The following is a 17876-nucleotide window of genomic DNA, read 5'->3' as shown; positions in this document are numbered from 1 at the left end:
TGTTCAAATGACAGAAATGAAATATTCTTTTTTTTCTTTTATAGTATTTATTTTTCCAATACAAAGATAGTTTTCAACATTCACTTTTGCAAAACCTTATCCCAAAATTTTCTCCCTTCTCTTTCTCCTAGACAAAAAGCAATCTAATATAAGTTAAACATGTGCAATACTTTTAAACATATTTCCATGTTCATAATGTTATGCAAGAAAAATCAAATCAAAAGGGGAAAAAAGACATGAGCAGGGGAAAATACTATGCTTTAATCCACATCCAGTGTCCCTCACTGTGGATGGCATTTTCTATCACAAGTCTATTGAAGTTACCATAAATTGTCTCATTGGTGATAAGAACCACGTCCAGTTGATCAACAGACAATCTTGTTGTATACAATGTTATCTTGGTTCTGCTCACTTCCCTTAGCATTATGTAAGTCTTTCTAGACTTCTTTGAAATCAGAATGCTCATCAGGAGGAGTAAAATATTCAACACAAAGATAGTAAGTGGCAGAAGTTGAATTCAAATTTAGGTCTTCTGACATAAAATCCACTGTTCTTTTCATGGCTCCACACTCTCCAAGCCTGAAAGACACAGAGTCCCAACTTCTTAAACTGTGGTTTGCAATCCCAAATGGGATCTTGTAACTGAGTGTGGAGATCATGAAATTATGATTTATTAATAGTAGTATACCTATTTTAAATACCTATCTACCCAGAGTCGCATAAAATTTCTCTGTTGAAAAGGAGTCACCAGTGAGAACATTTTAAGAGATCCTGGATTTATTTGCTTGTCCAGGATCATATAGTTAACAAATATTAGACATGGGATATAAATCCATATTTTCCTAGCTCTAATTTTTACCCACAGACCACTGTAACATGTGACCCCTTTCAATATTCTTACAAAGAATTTAAAAAGGGCCTGAGTTTAAACTAAGTGCCTATGATTGCCTCCCTTTACCGATTTGCTAAATGAGATAGCTGACTCATTCAATCACCGAAGGATCTGCATGTAAAATGTTAAAAAGGCAAAGAGAAATGAAATCACCACAAAAATTAATCTCTACAATGTGCCTTCTATTATTAAAAACGGGATTTTTAGGATTGTACTGAGGACGGAGGCAAGAATAGTTTTTTTTAAAAAAGTTTTTAATCTTCCATTGTTCTTTCAACCTTCCATTGTTGCTTAAGCCAAAGACCATATCAAAGATTTGTCTCATTTATAATGAAATAGGGTGCCATTAGTCAGACTTATTGACAGGCTTTGGACTGCTTTTAGAAGCAGTTGGAAATTTAAGGATTAACCTTCTCTTTCTCTGCCATTGTTTGTGAGAAATGAAGTAACTGTTTTCTTTGGTTTGTCAATAACACCAATGAATGTCCAGAAAAGACACTAAACTTGTCTCTCTGGCAGTTTTGTGATAGTAAATCCACCTTTGATGTGATTAGTTTAACAAATAGTATTAATGGTTTAGAGCAACTCAATGGGATAAATGTTTATGTGAATGAGAAGACCCCAAATTTTCAATAAACATCTGCCCATCTCATCACCAAAATAGTGCATTCCAAAGGCCGTGATGTGCTCATTTATGAAAGAAATTTCTCCCCTTTCTGGGGGGTTGGCTCCAATGGTACTATTCCTCTAGAGCTCTGATGATGGGAGATATGGGAAGAGTTCAGACTTGTAATGGATTGGGAAGAATTTTAAGTGATCTCTGTGAAAAGAAAATCCCAGTCAAGCTAAATGGGCTCAGCTTTTAGGGGTGTTTTCTGAGTTTCAGAATCATTACCCAGAGAATGTTTCCACTTTGAGGTGGTGAGGCTCAATTACTGCACTGGTCCTGTAGTTTAAATTGCTTTAAGGACTATCATTCAGCAGCCTGATACAAAGGAATGGTCCCCTTGCCTTGTAAAAGAATCAATTGATCAATGTAAACATGACAGCTGAGCCAAAACACCAGGAAAGTATTGCTAAATTTGAAAGCAAACACTCCAAAAAGGCAAAGTGATATTTGGACCTGGTTCCTGCTGATTACACAAACTTTTCCAAGAGGATGGAGAGGTGACCCAGAGATGATACAGGGAGTGACCTGACTGGAACATTTTTGCTGTTTGTTTTTTTTAAACTGGACACTATCACTTTAAAGAAACATTAAAAGATTATAATTAAAGAGCAGAAGAGGCCTCAGAGAATATTGAGTCCATCCCCTCCTGTTATAGATAAGATAGATGAAATATAGATATATAGTTATAATTATCCAAGGGGGATTTGAATCTAGTTTCCAAATATGTTAGAAATAAACATTTCAATTGTCTTTGTTTCAGCCAAACTGGATGACTTGTTCTTGCCTCTATTCAAGGCTCCATTTCATATATATATATATATATATATATATATATATATATATATATATATATATATATATATATATATATATATATATATATATATATATATATATATATATATATATATATATATATATACATACATATACATATATATGTATATATATACACATACATACATATATACATATATACATACATATATATACATACATATATATACATATATGTGTATATATGTATATATATGCATATGTATATACACACACACACATATATATATATATATATATGTATTCTATAAATATAAAAGCTTTCTCCATTGCTAGAATGTATTTTCTTCTCCTCTTGGTGTGATTTTTTACTTTCTTTCAAAGCTCAGATGGGCTTTGAAGCCTTCTCTAATTCTTTCAGTAATTAGAACTCTCTCCTTGCTAACGGATTCCTAGAACCAAATGTCTCATCTCTCTGTTGGCTCCTTCATGTATCACATTGTTCTGCTTTCGTGTTGCATCCACTTATTCCACTAAAATGTAAGCTTCCTGAGGACACGATTTCTTAATCAGAATCACAGAAGCCCCAGTGCACATAGGATCACAGAAAGAGAGCTGGAATTGATCTTAGGAATTGTCTGGTCCAGTTTCCTCCTCTTACAGATGACAATTAACAAATACTGAACTCTCAGATATGGACACTGGGTTAGCCAACTTTACTTAATGGTTTGGGTATTCCTTGTTACAAACAAGAGGTCATTTTGGTGGGAAGGGAATATGAGTGGAATTATTTATGAAAAAGACTTTTGAAAAAGCAAGGGATATCCCCAACTAACAAAAAGATATCCCAGGGCAATAGCTGAGCAATACCCTGAAAGTAACAACTGATTTTTTTTCTCATATCTGACAAATTATAAAGCCTTTACAGACTTATAGCTGGAAGAAACTTTAGAAACCTTCTAGTCCAACCCCCTCACTTTACAGATGAGGAAACCAAGGCACAGAAAAATTAAATAACTTGTTCAGGGACACTTTGTATCTGATTAACATTTAATATTTAAAAAAGAATAAATAGGATAACATTTAATAGAAATTCATATTTGCATCTGAAATATATACATGCATGTGTGTATTTTATATATCTATATGCTTATATAAATATAGATATCTAAATCACAAAATAAAATTCAACAAATACAATCATGTATACACATGTGCATTTTATATATATGGTTGTGTTTTTCTGTGTGTTTAAAGGTATATACACAATGCTCATGCACATCAGGGTATGTGTGCATCACCTTTCTATATATACTTTCATTATACATTTAATCTCACTGAATATCTGCCTCAGTTTCCTCAACTGTATATGTATGCATGTACACACCCCATATATGGGATATATATACATACATACATACACATGCATACACATATAAACACATATATTCCAATGAATGTGTATGTGTGAATATACATGTTATCTATGAGTTCACATTTCTATATATGTCCTGAATGACTGCATATGTAAGCATATGAAGATAGAATCAGAGAGACAGAGACAGAAAGAGAGACGGTGTCAGAGGAAGAGAGAGAGAGAGAGAGAGAGAGAGAGAGAGAGAGAGAGAGAGAGAGAGAGACAAAAAAAGAGAGATAAAGAGAGACAGAGACAAACTCAGAGAAAGGGAGAGATAAAGAGAGAGATACAGACACAGAGGTAGAAATAGAAACAGAGACAGAGATAGAAATAGAGAGAAAAATATATGTAGATATATGCATAGACTGGATCCATTATGCACTCACTGGGGTGTACATGCATGTATTATGGATGTACATATGGATGCGTGTATATGCCCATCTCACCTGTATGTATACATGTGTCTACCTGTACGGTGCATTGTGTTGTATACGCACATATACATCATTTGTAGGCACTATATGGGTGGGTGTCTGTATATATAATGTACATGTATGTATAGTTATATGCATTGTGCACACATGTACACATACCCACATGATATATACACCTATGATGTATTTGGTGAACTTTAATTTGTGATTTATTCTTTGGGTTGGTCAGTAGCTCTTCCAAATGGAAAAAATGGATTATTTTTATTTTTGTTTATTTTGAGCATCCAGGTGGTACCTCTGTAACACCATATTTATTTCATACACATAGAAACCAGTAAAGAAATATGGCCGTGGGCATTCACACAGGGCTCATCAGTTCCTTCCCTTCCTGCTTAGAGAAGGCACCATGACTTGAGCAGAGAAGTGCCAGTTCATATTTGCCATGCAAAACATCTGCCCTCACTGAAGCATTTCACCAACATGGCACTTCCCGTGTAGTGGGGGAAATTGGAGATGAGGCATTTGGCTTGTAATTGGGCCATAGAGGTTCACGAGCTCCCAGCAGCCATCCACAAAAATGGTATGACTCCACTAACTTTAGGCTGGAGGAGAGGAAAACACAGATGAATTCTGATCATCACTAAATCAAAACAACTCTGGCAGGGCACTAAATTGGCAGAATTAATCACAGAGCTAACTTTAAGGGAGATCATAGAGGTGAAGAGAAAAATATCATCACTACTGTCATTAAGGCTCCCAGAGATGTGAAAGCAAATAGAGCGCACTTGGGTCACCTCGTTCCACGTGCTTATCATTCAAACTACTCAAATTCACCCTGTGAATGTTTTCTGGTCATTCACACTAGCTCACTAAGCTTAGATACATATCTCTTCCATTTTTTTCCTCAAGAAAAGCAATATTCAGGATAGGGGACAGAAAGGATTTCCATTATAATCAGAAGAACCTCAGTTCAAATCATTTTTTTGGCACCAGCTGCACAACTATGGGCCAATCACTTAAACTCTCAGACTCAGTTTCCTCGTCTGGCTTTTGTGATTCATCTGGGTGAAAAGTTCCATGGGTGGAGATTCTTTCCATCAATATAGATAGCCAATTAGTTTGCATCTTCTAGTTTTATCAGATTGCCTGGGAATTGGGGAAAAAATGATTTGTACCCATTTTGTCCTGATTCCAAGGTCAACCTTCTGTCTTCCTCATCTCTAAAAGGAGCATAATACTTACCTCAAAAGTTGTCTAAAAGCTCAAATTGGATAATGTATGAAAGGTAGTTTGCACATTTTAAAGCACTATGTATATGATATTTGTTGTTAATAGTCTGCCTCATTTGTAAATGGAAGGGTCAGAACTCAGTGGCCTCTGAGGTCCCTTCTAGCACAAAATCTAGGATTCTATGATATTTCTGATCTGTAAAAAGAGGTCCCTTCTAATTCTAAATTTAAGGTTCTATAAAAGCTTCAGAAACAGAGTAGAAGTTATCATCCAAGAAAGGTTAAGGTTGAGAAAAAAGGATGAGCCACTTTTGGATGGCAAGCTATAGAGAGGGAAAAACAGGCCTTGTGACCCTTGAGGCAAAATAGATAAGAGCGCTGGGCATGGAATAAGAAAGATCTGACTTCAAATCTGGTCTTAGATACTCACCTTTTCCCCTCAGTTTCCTCATCTATAAAATGAGTTGGAGAAGGAAATGGCAAACTATTCTAATATCTTTGCCAAGAAAATCCTGATTGGGGTCAAAGAATTGACCACAAGTGAACAATAACTTTATCCACTAGCCCATACTGCCAATAATGATTGTTATCATTTAGATTTCACTATATTTACCCAATATACCCAATTTTGGAAACTTTCCCATGATATAATAGAATCACATAAGGCTGGAAGGGACCTTAACAGAAAGGATTCACCAAATGCAAAGGTGTTTATTATGCTGATAGCCAATATCATTTCCAACTGTCTTCCCACATGTATGATTTGTCCAAAAGAAATCAGCTCTGAGTTATTTATGTGGGAAAAAAAAAGTATTTTAGGAACATCTAGGATGCTTTATTTCCTTTCTCTCGTTAATCCTGATTCTATGAGATGTTTCTGGCTGCTTTCCCTCCATTGTTTATGGCTGGGAACATGGATTTCTAAGATTAAACAGCCTGGTCCCAAGTCCCAGAACCAGTCAATGAAGCAGCTGGGAATAAAATTCCCATTTCTTAAGTCTTCTTAAAGGCTTCTCTCTCCACTCCTCCGACCTCCCACCTTCCAAACCCTGCCAGTCGATGAAATTTTATTTCTGAAGGCTTTCCAAGGCGCTCAAGCAAATCCAGCCAGAGTGTGGAAAAGCACGGTCTGCCCTCCTTCACGTCCACTGTAGGCTCAGAAAGGACAAAGAGTGAGAGATCTCAGTAGTGTGTTTTCATCAAGGATCTTATGTGCCATCCTGAGTTAAGAACAGGAAATCTCAAGTTTCCAGTCAGTCTCCAATTTCCTCATCATGGCCCTCAATTCCCTTTCTGTCTTTATGCTTGAGTTAGCTCCTCTGTGCCCAACAGGCTTTCTCCACTCGGGACCGACTTCAGCAAGCGTTAAAGACTCAGACTGTCAACATGACATTGTCGCTTGCCAAACGTGGCGGGTTCTAAACAGCATTTCTCGGAAAGTCTCATCCCCGCCGGCCATCACATTCCAGCAGTGTTTACCGAGGCCAGAATTGTGATTTTCTAATTATTTCTTTAACTCTTGCTTATGGCTTTGGAGCCGATAAGTTTGGGAGGAAAGTTATTTCAACCTGACTTGGGGAGGGCTTCTTTCCAATTGACTTTTAAAAACCATTTACATCTGACTCTAGCTTAACACAAAGCATAAAAGTGATTTGTTAGGTGTCACTAATGACCTTTAACTGTAAGGACTGTGTCAGACACCCACTGGATTGTAAACAGCATCCATCAAAAATCCTCAAAGAGCACCTTGGACAGGATGTTAATCTTTCGGTTTCTTTCAGACTTTGTTAAATCCAAATACTCACAAATAGGTGTCTGGGTGTGTGAGGGAGTATGTGTGCTGAAGTGTCTGTCTCTTTCAGGTCATGTTCAAAAGAGTAACATCCCACAGCATGGATCATCTGTTAACTCCTGAACTAGTTTCTTTTTTCTTATTAAAATAATAACTTTATTTTCAAAATGCATGCAAAGATAGTTTTCAGCATTCACCCTTGCAATCCAAATTTTTCTCCCTTCCTTTCTAACCCACACTCCTGCTGTAGACAGTAACTAATCCAATATATTAAACATGTATAATTCTTCTATAATTATCATGCTGCAGAAGAAAAAATCAGATCAACAAGGAAAAAATGAGAAAGAAAATAGAATGCAAGCTAACAACAACAAAAAAAGTGAAAATATTATGTTATGATCCAGATTCAGTCCCTATAGTCATCACTCTGGGTGCAGATGACTCTCTCCATCACTAATTAAAATTGGCCTGAATGACCTCATTGTTGAAAAAAAGCCACATTCATCGTAATTGATCCTTGCATAATCTTGCTGTTGCTATATACCATGTTCTCTTGGTTCTATTCACTTCACTCAGCCTCAGTTCATGTAAGTCTTTCCAGGCCTCTCTTAAATCATCCTGCTGATATTTTCTTATAGAACAATAATATTCCATAACATTCATGTACCATAACTTATTCAGCCATTCTCCAATTGATGGGCATCCATTCAGGTTCCAGTTTCTGGCCACTCCAAAAAGGGCTGCCACAAACATTCTTGCAGATGTGGGCCCTTTTCCCTCCTTTAAGATCTCTGGGATTCAGACTCAGTAGAGACACTGGATTAAAGGATATGCATAGTCTGACAGCCCTTTGGACAGCGTTCCAAATTGTTCTCCAGAATGGTTGGATCAGCTGAACTAATTTCAATTAGAAAGGAAGATATAAGAAAGAGTTTTAGAGATTACTCTGTGACCTTGGCTAAGATTATATAAATATATATATATATATATATATATATATACATATATATATATATATATGTATATATATATATATATATATATATATATATATATATATAATCTAACTACCAGTCTATATATCTATTCACTCATATTTCTTTCCTTCCCTCCCCCGGCCTGGAGGAGCTGTTCTGGATTGGATCAAGGAGAAGACGTCCTGTGGATTCGCAAGTGAAGAGGACAGAGAAAAAGATCCACAGAGAAAAGAAACCTTCTCCCAGAGAAGGATTACAACTGAGAGACAACAGGACATTACCTATTGGCGCCCACAATGTGGGCAAGGACTTTTGCTTATCCTGACAAGGACTTATTTTGAGCCCTTCAGAGGAGCTAGCCCGGACCTTCACACTCTATCTAGCTAATAAGCAATCTATCTATCTACCTACCTACCTACCATTCTAAAGATCTAGATTTCTAACAATCTCTCTACTCATTCATATATCTAATCTTATCTACCTCAGTCTACAGATCCGTCCACCAATCTGTCCAGTCTGTCTATCCACCTGACTGGGAGTCCCTATCTTTCCCAGATTAGAGATACAGTAGCCACTCACAGCTTCATCTTGATACTTTTCGGCTTGGGTGCTTTTCCTTCCACGATCATTTAGCTCCTCCTAAGGGAGCCTGGTGGTCCCCATTCCTGGGACATATGCTGACAGACTCTGTGTGCACTTGATTGGTTCAGCTCACTGTAGCTTAGACCTCCTGAGCTCAAGTGACACACTCAATCTCCCCAAGAGAAAGGATTACAGGCATGGGCAACTATATCCTGCTTCAACAAGTATTTATTCATCAAATACTATATGCCAGGCACTGTGCCAGGTGCTGAGAATGCAAATACAATGAATGAAACAATTCATGCTCTCAAGGAAATTAAATTTTCCAGAGGATTCATCATATAGAAAATAAGCATAAAATAAATAAAAGATAATTGGGAAGAGAAAGTAGTACTAGTAGTTGTAGGTGAAGAGAATAATGAGGATGAGGATAGTTATGGTAGTGATATGTAAGCACTGTAGTGAGTGCTGGAGTTAAAAAAAAGAAAAGAAAACACAGAAACTATTCCTTGCCTTCTATAATTTATAGTTTCATAGAGTTAGACCTAGAATGGACCTTGTTGTTCTTCCTCAATCATAACTCTTTATGACTCCACTTGACTTTTCTTGACAAAAATACAGGAGTGGTTTGCCATTTCCTTCTCATTTAACAGATGAGGAAACTGAGACAAGCCAGGTGATTTGCCCAGGGTCACCCAGATAGGAAATGTCTGAGTCAGATATCCCTAATTCCAGATCCAGTGATCTATCTATTGTGTCACCAAGCTAAACCTGTGATTTCACAGATATAGGAAATTCTCAGATAAGGAAACTTCCTCTACCAATACAAACAGGAACCTTTGATGAAAGAATTGCCTAGAATTCTAAGGGTTATTGATTTACCCAGAGTCATATGGCCAGTATATGTCAGAATCAGGATTTGAACCTATAAGATAATAAATTTGAGCTAGAGGCAACCTTAGAAGTCCAACATCTTCCTTTCACATATCAGAAAACTGAGGCTCAGAAAAGTGACTTGTCTAGTAGGTAATAAATGAATTATAGTTGTAGTGGAATCTCTGTTCACTTCTATTAAATCATGATATCTCTATTTGAGATAATACTATTTTAAATGAGAGAATCCATTCTGAAAACTTTCTAGTTCTATAAAAACTGATTTTGTGACTAACTCATTATTCAATTGAATTGAAATCTAGAATGTCTAGGGATAGATGGTAAATTAAACCAAGAAAAACCGAGCTGATTACTACAAGTAGTTAATTATATTCTGGATATGCTCTATTAAGGCCTTCTGCCAAAGTTGAGAGCCAGATTTCACCCAGCTGCCCCCTGGGAACATTAAATTCTTCTAGAAACTCCATCAACTCTTCCAGTCCATTACATCAAAGTCAATTATATCAAGCATCTGTGATTTCCTCAATGTGGGAATCCCCATCCAAGCAAGAACATCACAACCGTCAATAACTTAGGAGTTCAGGTTTAAAAACTTGCCTGAAGCTCAGGCCAATTAAGTGACTTATCCATGATCATCTAGCTCAGAGATGAAACAAACTCAGGATTTGAATTCACACCTAGTCAACTCCAATTTCAGGGCTCTATCTATTAAATCTCTTGCCTTTCTTTCAATTCATCATGGTACCATTCAACAAATTCAAGAAATTCCTCACTTAAAGCATTTGAAATATGTCTGAAACATTACATATCATTCACATTTTTTTAAAAAACCAAAACCTTTTTTCATGCTCTCAGAAAGTTTGCTATTTAAAGAAATGTAGTGAATCTTTTTATAAAGCGAAAAATAATGCCTTAATTTATGCTGTGAGAACCTCAATTTTCAAAAGATCATAGATTCAGAATTGGAAGAGGTACATTGATGAGATGGAGTACTTCCAGAAAAGGGTGACCGAGATAGTGAGAATACTAGAAACCAATCCACAGAAGAGTTTTCTGTTTTTGCTTTGTTTATTTTTAAGGAACTAAGGATGTTAGAGGACTAGGTACAAAAGATATCAAAACATTTTTTTCAAGCATCTAAGGGGCTATAGAAAAAGAATTAGATATATTTTATTTAGAAAACAAGTACTGACCTCTAGAAGCAAGGGGTAAAAATCTCAAAGGCAGATTTCATCTTGGTGTTAGGGAAAATTCTCTGACAATTGGGCTGTGCAATCAATAAATATTTGCTAAGCTCTTACTTTGGGCCAGGCACTGTGCTAAGTTCTGGGGATATAAAAAAAGGCAAAAGATGGTCCTTGCCTTCAAGAAGACATGGGATGGAAGAGGCAAAGAAAATATACAAATATACAAACTATAAACAGAATAAATAGGAGTCAATTTAAAAGGGATTAGTATCATTGGAAGCAGTAAATGGAGTCCTGGACACCTTTAAGAGAACAGAGAATTACTTGACAGGACTATCACAAGAAGATTACAAGCTGGTAAACTAGATAACTTACATTAAGGACTAAAAATTCAACTGCTCAATTCCAAGATGGAGGACAATGATAGAAAATAGGTTATATGAAAAGGAGATTAACTTTGGATTCCTTAAAGATTCAAAATATACCTAAGTAATTATTAACAACATTAATAGCTACAATTCATATAGTACTTTGAGATTTTGCAAAGCCTTTCCAAATATAAAGTTATCTCATTCTCATGAGAAGTAGATGATGTTATGGTTTCCATTTTACAGATGAGGAAATCAAGGTGGAAAGGGGTTATATGATCATCGCAGGGTTGCATAGCTGATGTCTGAAGCCACATTTGAACTTGGGTCTTCCTGACTTTAAGTTTAGATCTTTTCTATCCACTCTAATACCTAGCTGCCCACAGAGTAAAATATGTAATATACTCTTTTGAGTCTGGAGGATTTTAATATCTCTATAACCTTGGGTAAAGCTCTTAAGCTCCCTGAGCTTCAATCCTTCTCTATAAAATGAGGGAAATGTTAGCATCTCCCTCACAGGGTCGTTACAAGGATCAAATGATGTGCTCTATGTAAAACACTTTGCAAGCCTTAAAATACTATATAAACATTAGCTATCGTTATTAGCAATCTAAACATTAAAAATTATGAGAGTAATGTCATAGTCACACCCAGTAAATGTTCATCATGTTAAGAAAAAAGAAATTGTACATCATTTTCTACTCTCAGAAGTTATTATGCTGGTACTTAATAACATGCATTTAATTGCTACAAGTTACAAAATTGAGAAGAGAATCTGAGTGATAATGAACTGGGACCTCTGTTGCAAGGTTACATTGCTACCATTGAAATCCAAAGATTGCCTTTTAAAATATTTGACAGGCAAAAATCTGAAGCTAGTAAACCATTAGATAGGATTTTTTATTTTTTACATCAGTCACACCCCTACCCAGTACCCTTAATTGGATTTGTGAAAGCATGACATTGGGTGAAACAATATAACCAAGCCAGTTAATTCCAATAGCACAAGGCTGATTAGAGTGGGGCTAAAGTTGCTGGGAGCATGGGTAGTGAAGAAGGTCAGAAAACGTGGAGCTGGTATCACACATCCTCCTCTGCCACACTCCACATTCTCAATAGGGGGACTAAGATTATTGTGTGATATGATGACAATTACTTTCTAGTCTTTCCCTATACTTCACAGCATCACTGTAAAACTATTTTACTTCAGAGAGAGTAAGATGAGCTCTGCTTATACTAAAAATAATAACAGAATAATACTCCTTAAGGACCTAAATTCAAATCTAGCCTCAGATACTTAACACTTCTTAGATGTGTGACTCTGGACAAGTCACTTAACCCCAATTGTCTCAGGGAAGAAAAAGAATAATACTCCTTAAGCTAAGAGAAGGAAGGGAGGGAAGAGAGAAGAGATGGGGGAAAGAAAGGAAGAAAAGAAGAGGAAGGGAGCTGAGCCAAAATAGCAGAGAGTAGACAGGTCTTTGAGCTCATAGCTTCCCTCAGATCAATACCAGATCAAGCTTCTGAACTGGTTTTAGAGGAAAAAAACTAACAAATATTTGAAGTATAACAAATTTCCAGCAGAAGATATTTTGGAAGAACTTCAGAAAAGGTCTGTTTCAATCAAACAGTGGGGGAGGTGCCCCAGCAAAGTGGCAGTACAGGAACCCAAGGCAGAGTGACCTCTGCTCACTAGGGGAATCTACCCGGAGACTCTTAAACAAAATACAACAGTGTTGCCTTTTCTGTCCAGGTTCAGAAACCAGTGGATCAGCAGACTAGCTATGAGACATCCAATACAATTACTAAAGGAAAATCGTGAGCCTCTGAACCCCAGAAAAATGCAGCATTTGGCTATGTCCACCAAGCATGGGAAGGAAGCCTGCAGCACCACCTCAGGGCAGTGTAAAGCTGCTGTTGCCCATAAAGCAAACTTGGAACAATCTTCCCTTTGCCCTAAGTGCAAACTTCAATCATTAAAAATGAGATAAAAAAACAAAAAAGAGTTCATACCATAAACAGCTGTTTTGGAGATAGGGAAGAGCAGACCTCATACCTTAGAAACACTAAAAGCAAAACATCTATGATATAGGTTGGTCTCATCACACAAGGCTTTCTTGGAAAAATGGGAAAAAATGATCTTAAAAGAGAGAAGAAAATAGGGAAAGAAAATGAGAACTTTGCAGGAGACTTTTGAAAACGAAATACAGGAAATATCTGAAGAAAACTCCTTAAAAATTGATTTAGTGAAATGGAAAAGCATATACTCCTTACATAATAGATGTAACAAAATGGAAAAAGTAAACAACTCCTTGAAAAAAAGACTTTGAGAAATGGAAAAAATAATCCAATGAACAAAACAACTCATTTAAAAGTTCAAAAGCTAACTGAAGAAAATAATTCACTAAAAATTAGAATTGAACAAATGGAAATGAATGACTCAATGATCTATCATGAATCAATCAAAAAATGAAAAAAAAAAGAAGAAAGTATAAAATAACCTCATTAGAAAAACAATTGACATGGAAAAGAAGTCCAGGAGAGGCAATCTAAGCATTATCTGAAAATCATGATGAAAAAAAGAGCTTACAACATTTTTCAAGAAATTATCAAGAAAAACTTCCCTGATGTACTAGAACCAGAAGATAAAAGAGATGTGGAAAGAATTCACCAATCACCTCCTGCAAGAGACCCCAAAATAAAAACTCCAAGGAATATTGTAGCTGAATTTCAGAATTATTAGATCAAGGGGAAAAAAGTACAAGCAGTCATAAAGAAACAATTCAAATATCACAGAGCCACAATCAGGATTATCAGGACTGCAGCTTCTACTTTATAGGATTGAAGGGAATGGAAGATGATATTCTGAAGGGCAAAGTCTTTGGATTGCAGTCAAGAATCAATTATCCAGGAAAATTAAGCATTATCTTTCAGAAAAAGATGGACATTCAATAAAATAGGTAAATTTCATCTATTTTTGATGACAAGATCAGAGCTGAACAGAAAATTTGATCTTCAAATACAGAACTCAAGATAAGCATAAAAAGGTAAAAAGGAAAGAAAAAAAATATTTTCTTTTAAAAGTTAAAATATTTAGATCCCTATATGGGAAGATAATATGTTTTAACTTAAGAACTGTATCTCTGTTAGAGGTTATAGGCCTAATTTGATTTGATGATGATGATATAAAAAAGGAAATAGAGGTAGAAAAGGAATTTTACTGCAAGAAGAGGAAAGGGAAGTTAAAAGAGGTACATTAATCTCATGAAAAGGCAAAAAAGGCCAACAGACAAGTGAGGGAAATAAGGGAGGTGGATAAGCATTGTATAAACATTAATCTCATCAAATTTGGTTCAAAGAGAGAACATCAGACATATTTATTTTCATAAAGAAATGTGTTTACCCTATAGGGAAGTAAGAGAGGAAAAAGGAAAGGAAAGGCACAGGTTAATAGAGAGGAAACAGAAGGAGAAGGGGAAAGGGATAAGAAAGGGGGAGGGGCTATAAAAGGGAAGGGCTATTTGAGGGAGGTGGTGGTCAGAAGCAAGGTGGGGAGGGGGAAAGGGAAGAGAAAAAAAAAGAAAATAAGATGTGGCAAATACAGAATTAGTAATTTTAACTGTGAATATGAATGGGATGAATTCTCCCATGGAAAGCAGACTGCATTGAAAGCCAGAATCCTACAATATGTTGTTTACAAGAAACACATTTAAAGCAGAATGATATATACAGAGTAAAGGTTAAAGGCTGGAGCAGAATCTATTGTGCTTTAGCTGAAGTAAAAAAAAAAAAAAAAAGCAGAGATAGTGATCCTGATCTGAGATCAAGCAAAAGCAAAAATAGATCCAATAAAAAGAGATAAGGAAAGAAACTACATCTTGCTAAAGAGTGATATAGATAATGAAACCAGGTTGCCCCCTATCAACATTACTATTCAATATTATATTGCAAATGTTAACTTTAGCAATAAGAGAAGAAAAAGTAATTAAAGGAATTAGAGTAGTAATGAAAAATTATTACTTCTTTCAGATAGTATACTTAGAGAATCAAAAAAATTATTGAAAACAATTCACAACTTTAGCAAAGTTGCAGAATACAAAATGAATCCATATAAATCATCACATTTCTATATGTTACCAACAAACTCCACAAAGAGAAATTCCATTTAAAATAACTATATAATAAAATATTTGGGTATCTACCTCCCAATTTTGGGAGTCAAGACAAAGTCAGTAACTATATGAACATGATTATAAAACACTTTCCACAAATAAAGTCAGAGCTAATCAATTGGAAATATATCAAGTGTTCAATATAATAAAAATGACAATTTTACCTAAATTAATCTACTTGTTTAATACCATATCAAACTCTCAAGAAATTATCTTATACAGCTAAAAAAATAATAACAAAGTTCATCTGGAAAAATTAAAGGTCAAAATTTTTAAGGGAATTAATGAAAAAAAATGCAAATGAAGGTGGTATAGCTGTACCAGACCTACAACTACATTATAAAGCAGTGGTCACAAAAACCATTTGGTAATAGCTAAGAAACAGAATAGCCAATCAGTGGAATAGCTTACATTTACAAGACACAATAGTCAATAACAATAGTAATCTAATGCTTAAGAATTCACTATTTGACAAAAATTGCTGAGAAAGTTGGAAATTAGTATGGCAGAACGTAGACGTTGACCCAAACCTAACATCCTATATCAAGATAAGGTCAAAATGGATTTGTGATTTAGACATAGAGTGATACCATAAGCAAAATAGAAGAACAAAGACTAAAAAGATAGTCTACTTCTCAGATCTGTGGAGAAGAAATAAATTTGTTGTGAAAGAAGAATTATAGTACATTATGGAATGCAAAATGGATAATTTTGAATATATTAAGTTAAAAATGTTTTATGTAAACAAAACCAATGCAGACAAAAGTACTGGATAAAACATTTTAAATCCAAGGGTTCTAGTAAAGGCCTCATTTCTAAAATATATAGAGAATTGACTCAAATTTATAAGAATAAAAGCCATTCTCCAATTGATAAATGGTCAAAGGATATGAATAGATAATTTTCAGGTAAAAAAATTAAAACCATTTCTAGTCATATGAAAAAATACTATCAATCAGAGAAAGACAAATTAAGACAATTCTGAGGTACAACTAAAACTATATACCTCTCACGTTGGTTAATATGACAGGAAAAGATAGCAATGAATGACAGAGGGAATGTGGGAAAACTGGGATACTAATACATTGTTGATGGAACTGTGAACTGATACAACCATTCTGGAGAGCAATCTGTAACTATGCCCAAATGGTTATCAAACTGTGCATACCCTTTAACTCAGCAGTGTATCTACTGGGCCTGTCTCCCAAAGAGACCATAAAAAGGGGGGAAAGTCCATATGTACAAAAATATTTGTAGCATCCTCTTTGTAGTTGCAAGGAACAGGAAACTGAGTAGATGCCCATCAGTTGGAGAATGGCTGAATATGAATTATGGTATATGAATGCTATGGAATATTATTTCTATAAGAAAAGACTAGCAGGATAATTTCAGAAAAGTCTGGAGAGATTAAACAAACTGATGCTAAGTGAAGTGAGTAGAACCAAAATAACTTTGTACACAACAACAAGATTCTATATGATCAATTCTAAACGGCATGACTTTTTTCAACAGCATGGTGATTCAGGCCAGTTCCAATGGTCTTTTGATGGAAAGAGCCATCTACACCCAGAGATAGGCCTGGGGATTGAGTGTGAATCACAGCATAGTTTTTTCACTTTTTTTGTTGTTTGCCTTCATTTTGTTTTCTTTCTATCTTTTTAATCTGATTTTTCTTGTGCAGCATGATATTTGTGGAAATATGTATAGAAGAGCCACACATGTTTAACATATATTAGATTACTTGCTGTCTACAGGAGGCGGTGGGAGAAAGTAGGGAGAAAAAATTATAAAGTTTTGCAAAGGTGAATGTTGAAAACTATGCATGTGTTTTGAAAATAAAAAGCTTTATTTAAAAAATAAGAGTGAATCAGTAAGAAAAAAAAGAGAGGGAAGAAGAAGAATGGGGAAGGGAAGAAGTGATGGATGGAAGGAAGATATGGAGGGCAAGAGAAGGATGGAAAGAGGGAGAGAAGAATGGAGGGAGGGAAGGAAGAATGGAGGAAGAGAGGGAGGGAAGGAGGAAGGAAGGAAGGAAGGAAGGAAGGAAGGAAGGAAGGAAGGAAGGAAGGAAGGAAGGAAGGAAGGAAGGAAGGAAGGGAGGGAGGGAGGAAGATACCTCAGATTCGTCATCTGCAATATTGGGATGACAATAGCGCCTACCTCCCAGTATTGTTGTGGGGAGCAAATTATATATATATATATATATATACATATATATATATATATATATATATATATATATATATATATATATATATATGTATGTGTGTGTGTATGTATGTATGTATGTATGTATATATATATATATGATATGTTAGGGATCATGACAATAATGATATTATTACCACTAGCCATTCTACTATTTTTTTACTTTAACCTGCTTCAGTTCATACAATTTTTTTCTGTGATTCTCAATTCCTCATAGGCATCATTTCCTAGTATATAACAATTTTCTATTACATTCAAAGGGCCATGCATGATTTAT

This window comes from Sminthopsis crassicaudata, chromosome 5 (assembly GCF_048593235.1).
Source record: "Sminthopsis crassicaudata isolate SCR6 chromosome 5, ASM4859323v1, whole genome shotgun sequence".
Taxonomy (NCBI): domain Eukaryota; kingdom Metazoa; phylum Chordata; class Mammalia; order Dasyuromorphia; family Dasyuridae; genus Sminthopsis; species Sminthopsis crassicaudata.
This window is presented reverse-complemented; position numbering follows the sequence as displayed.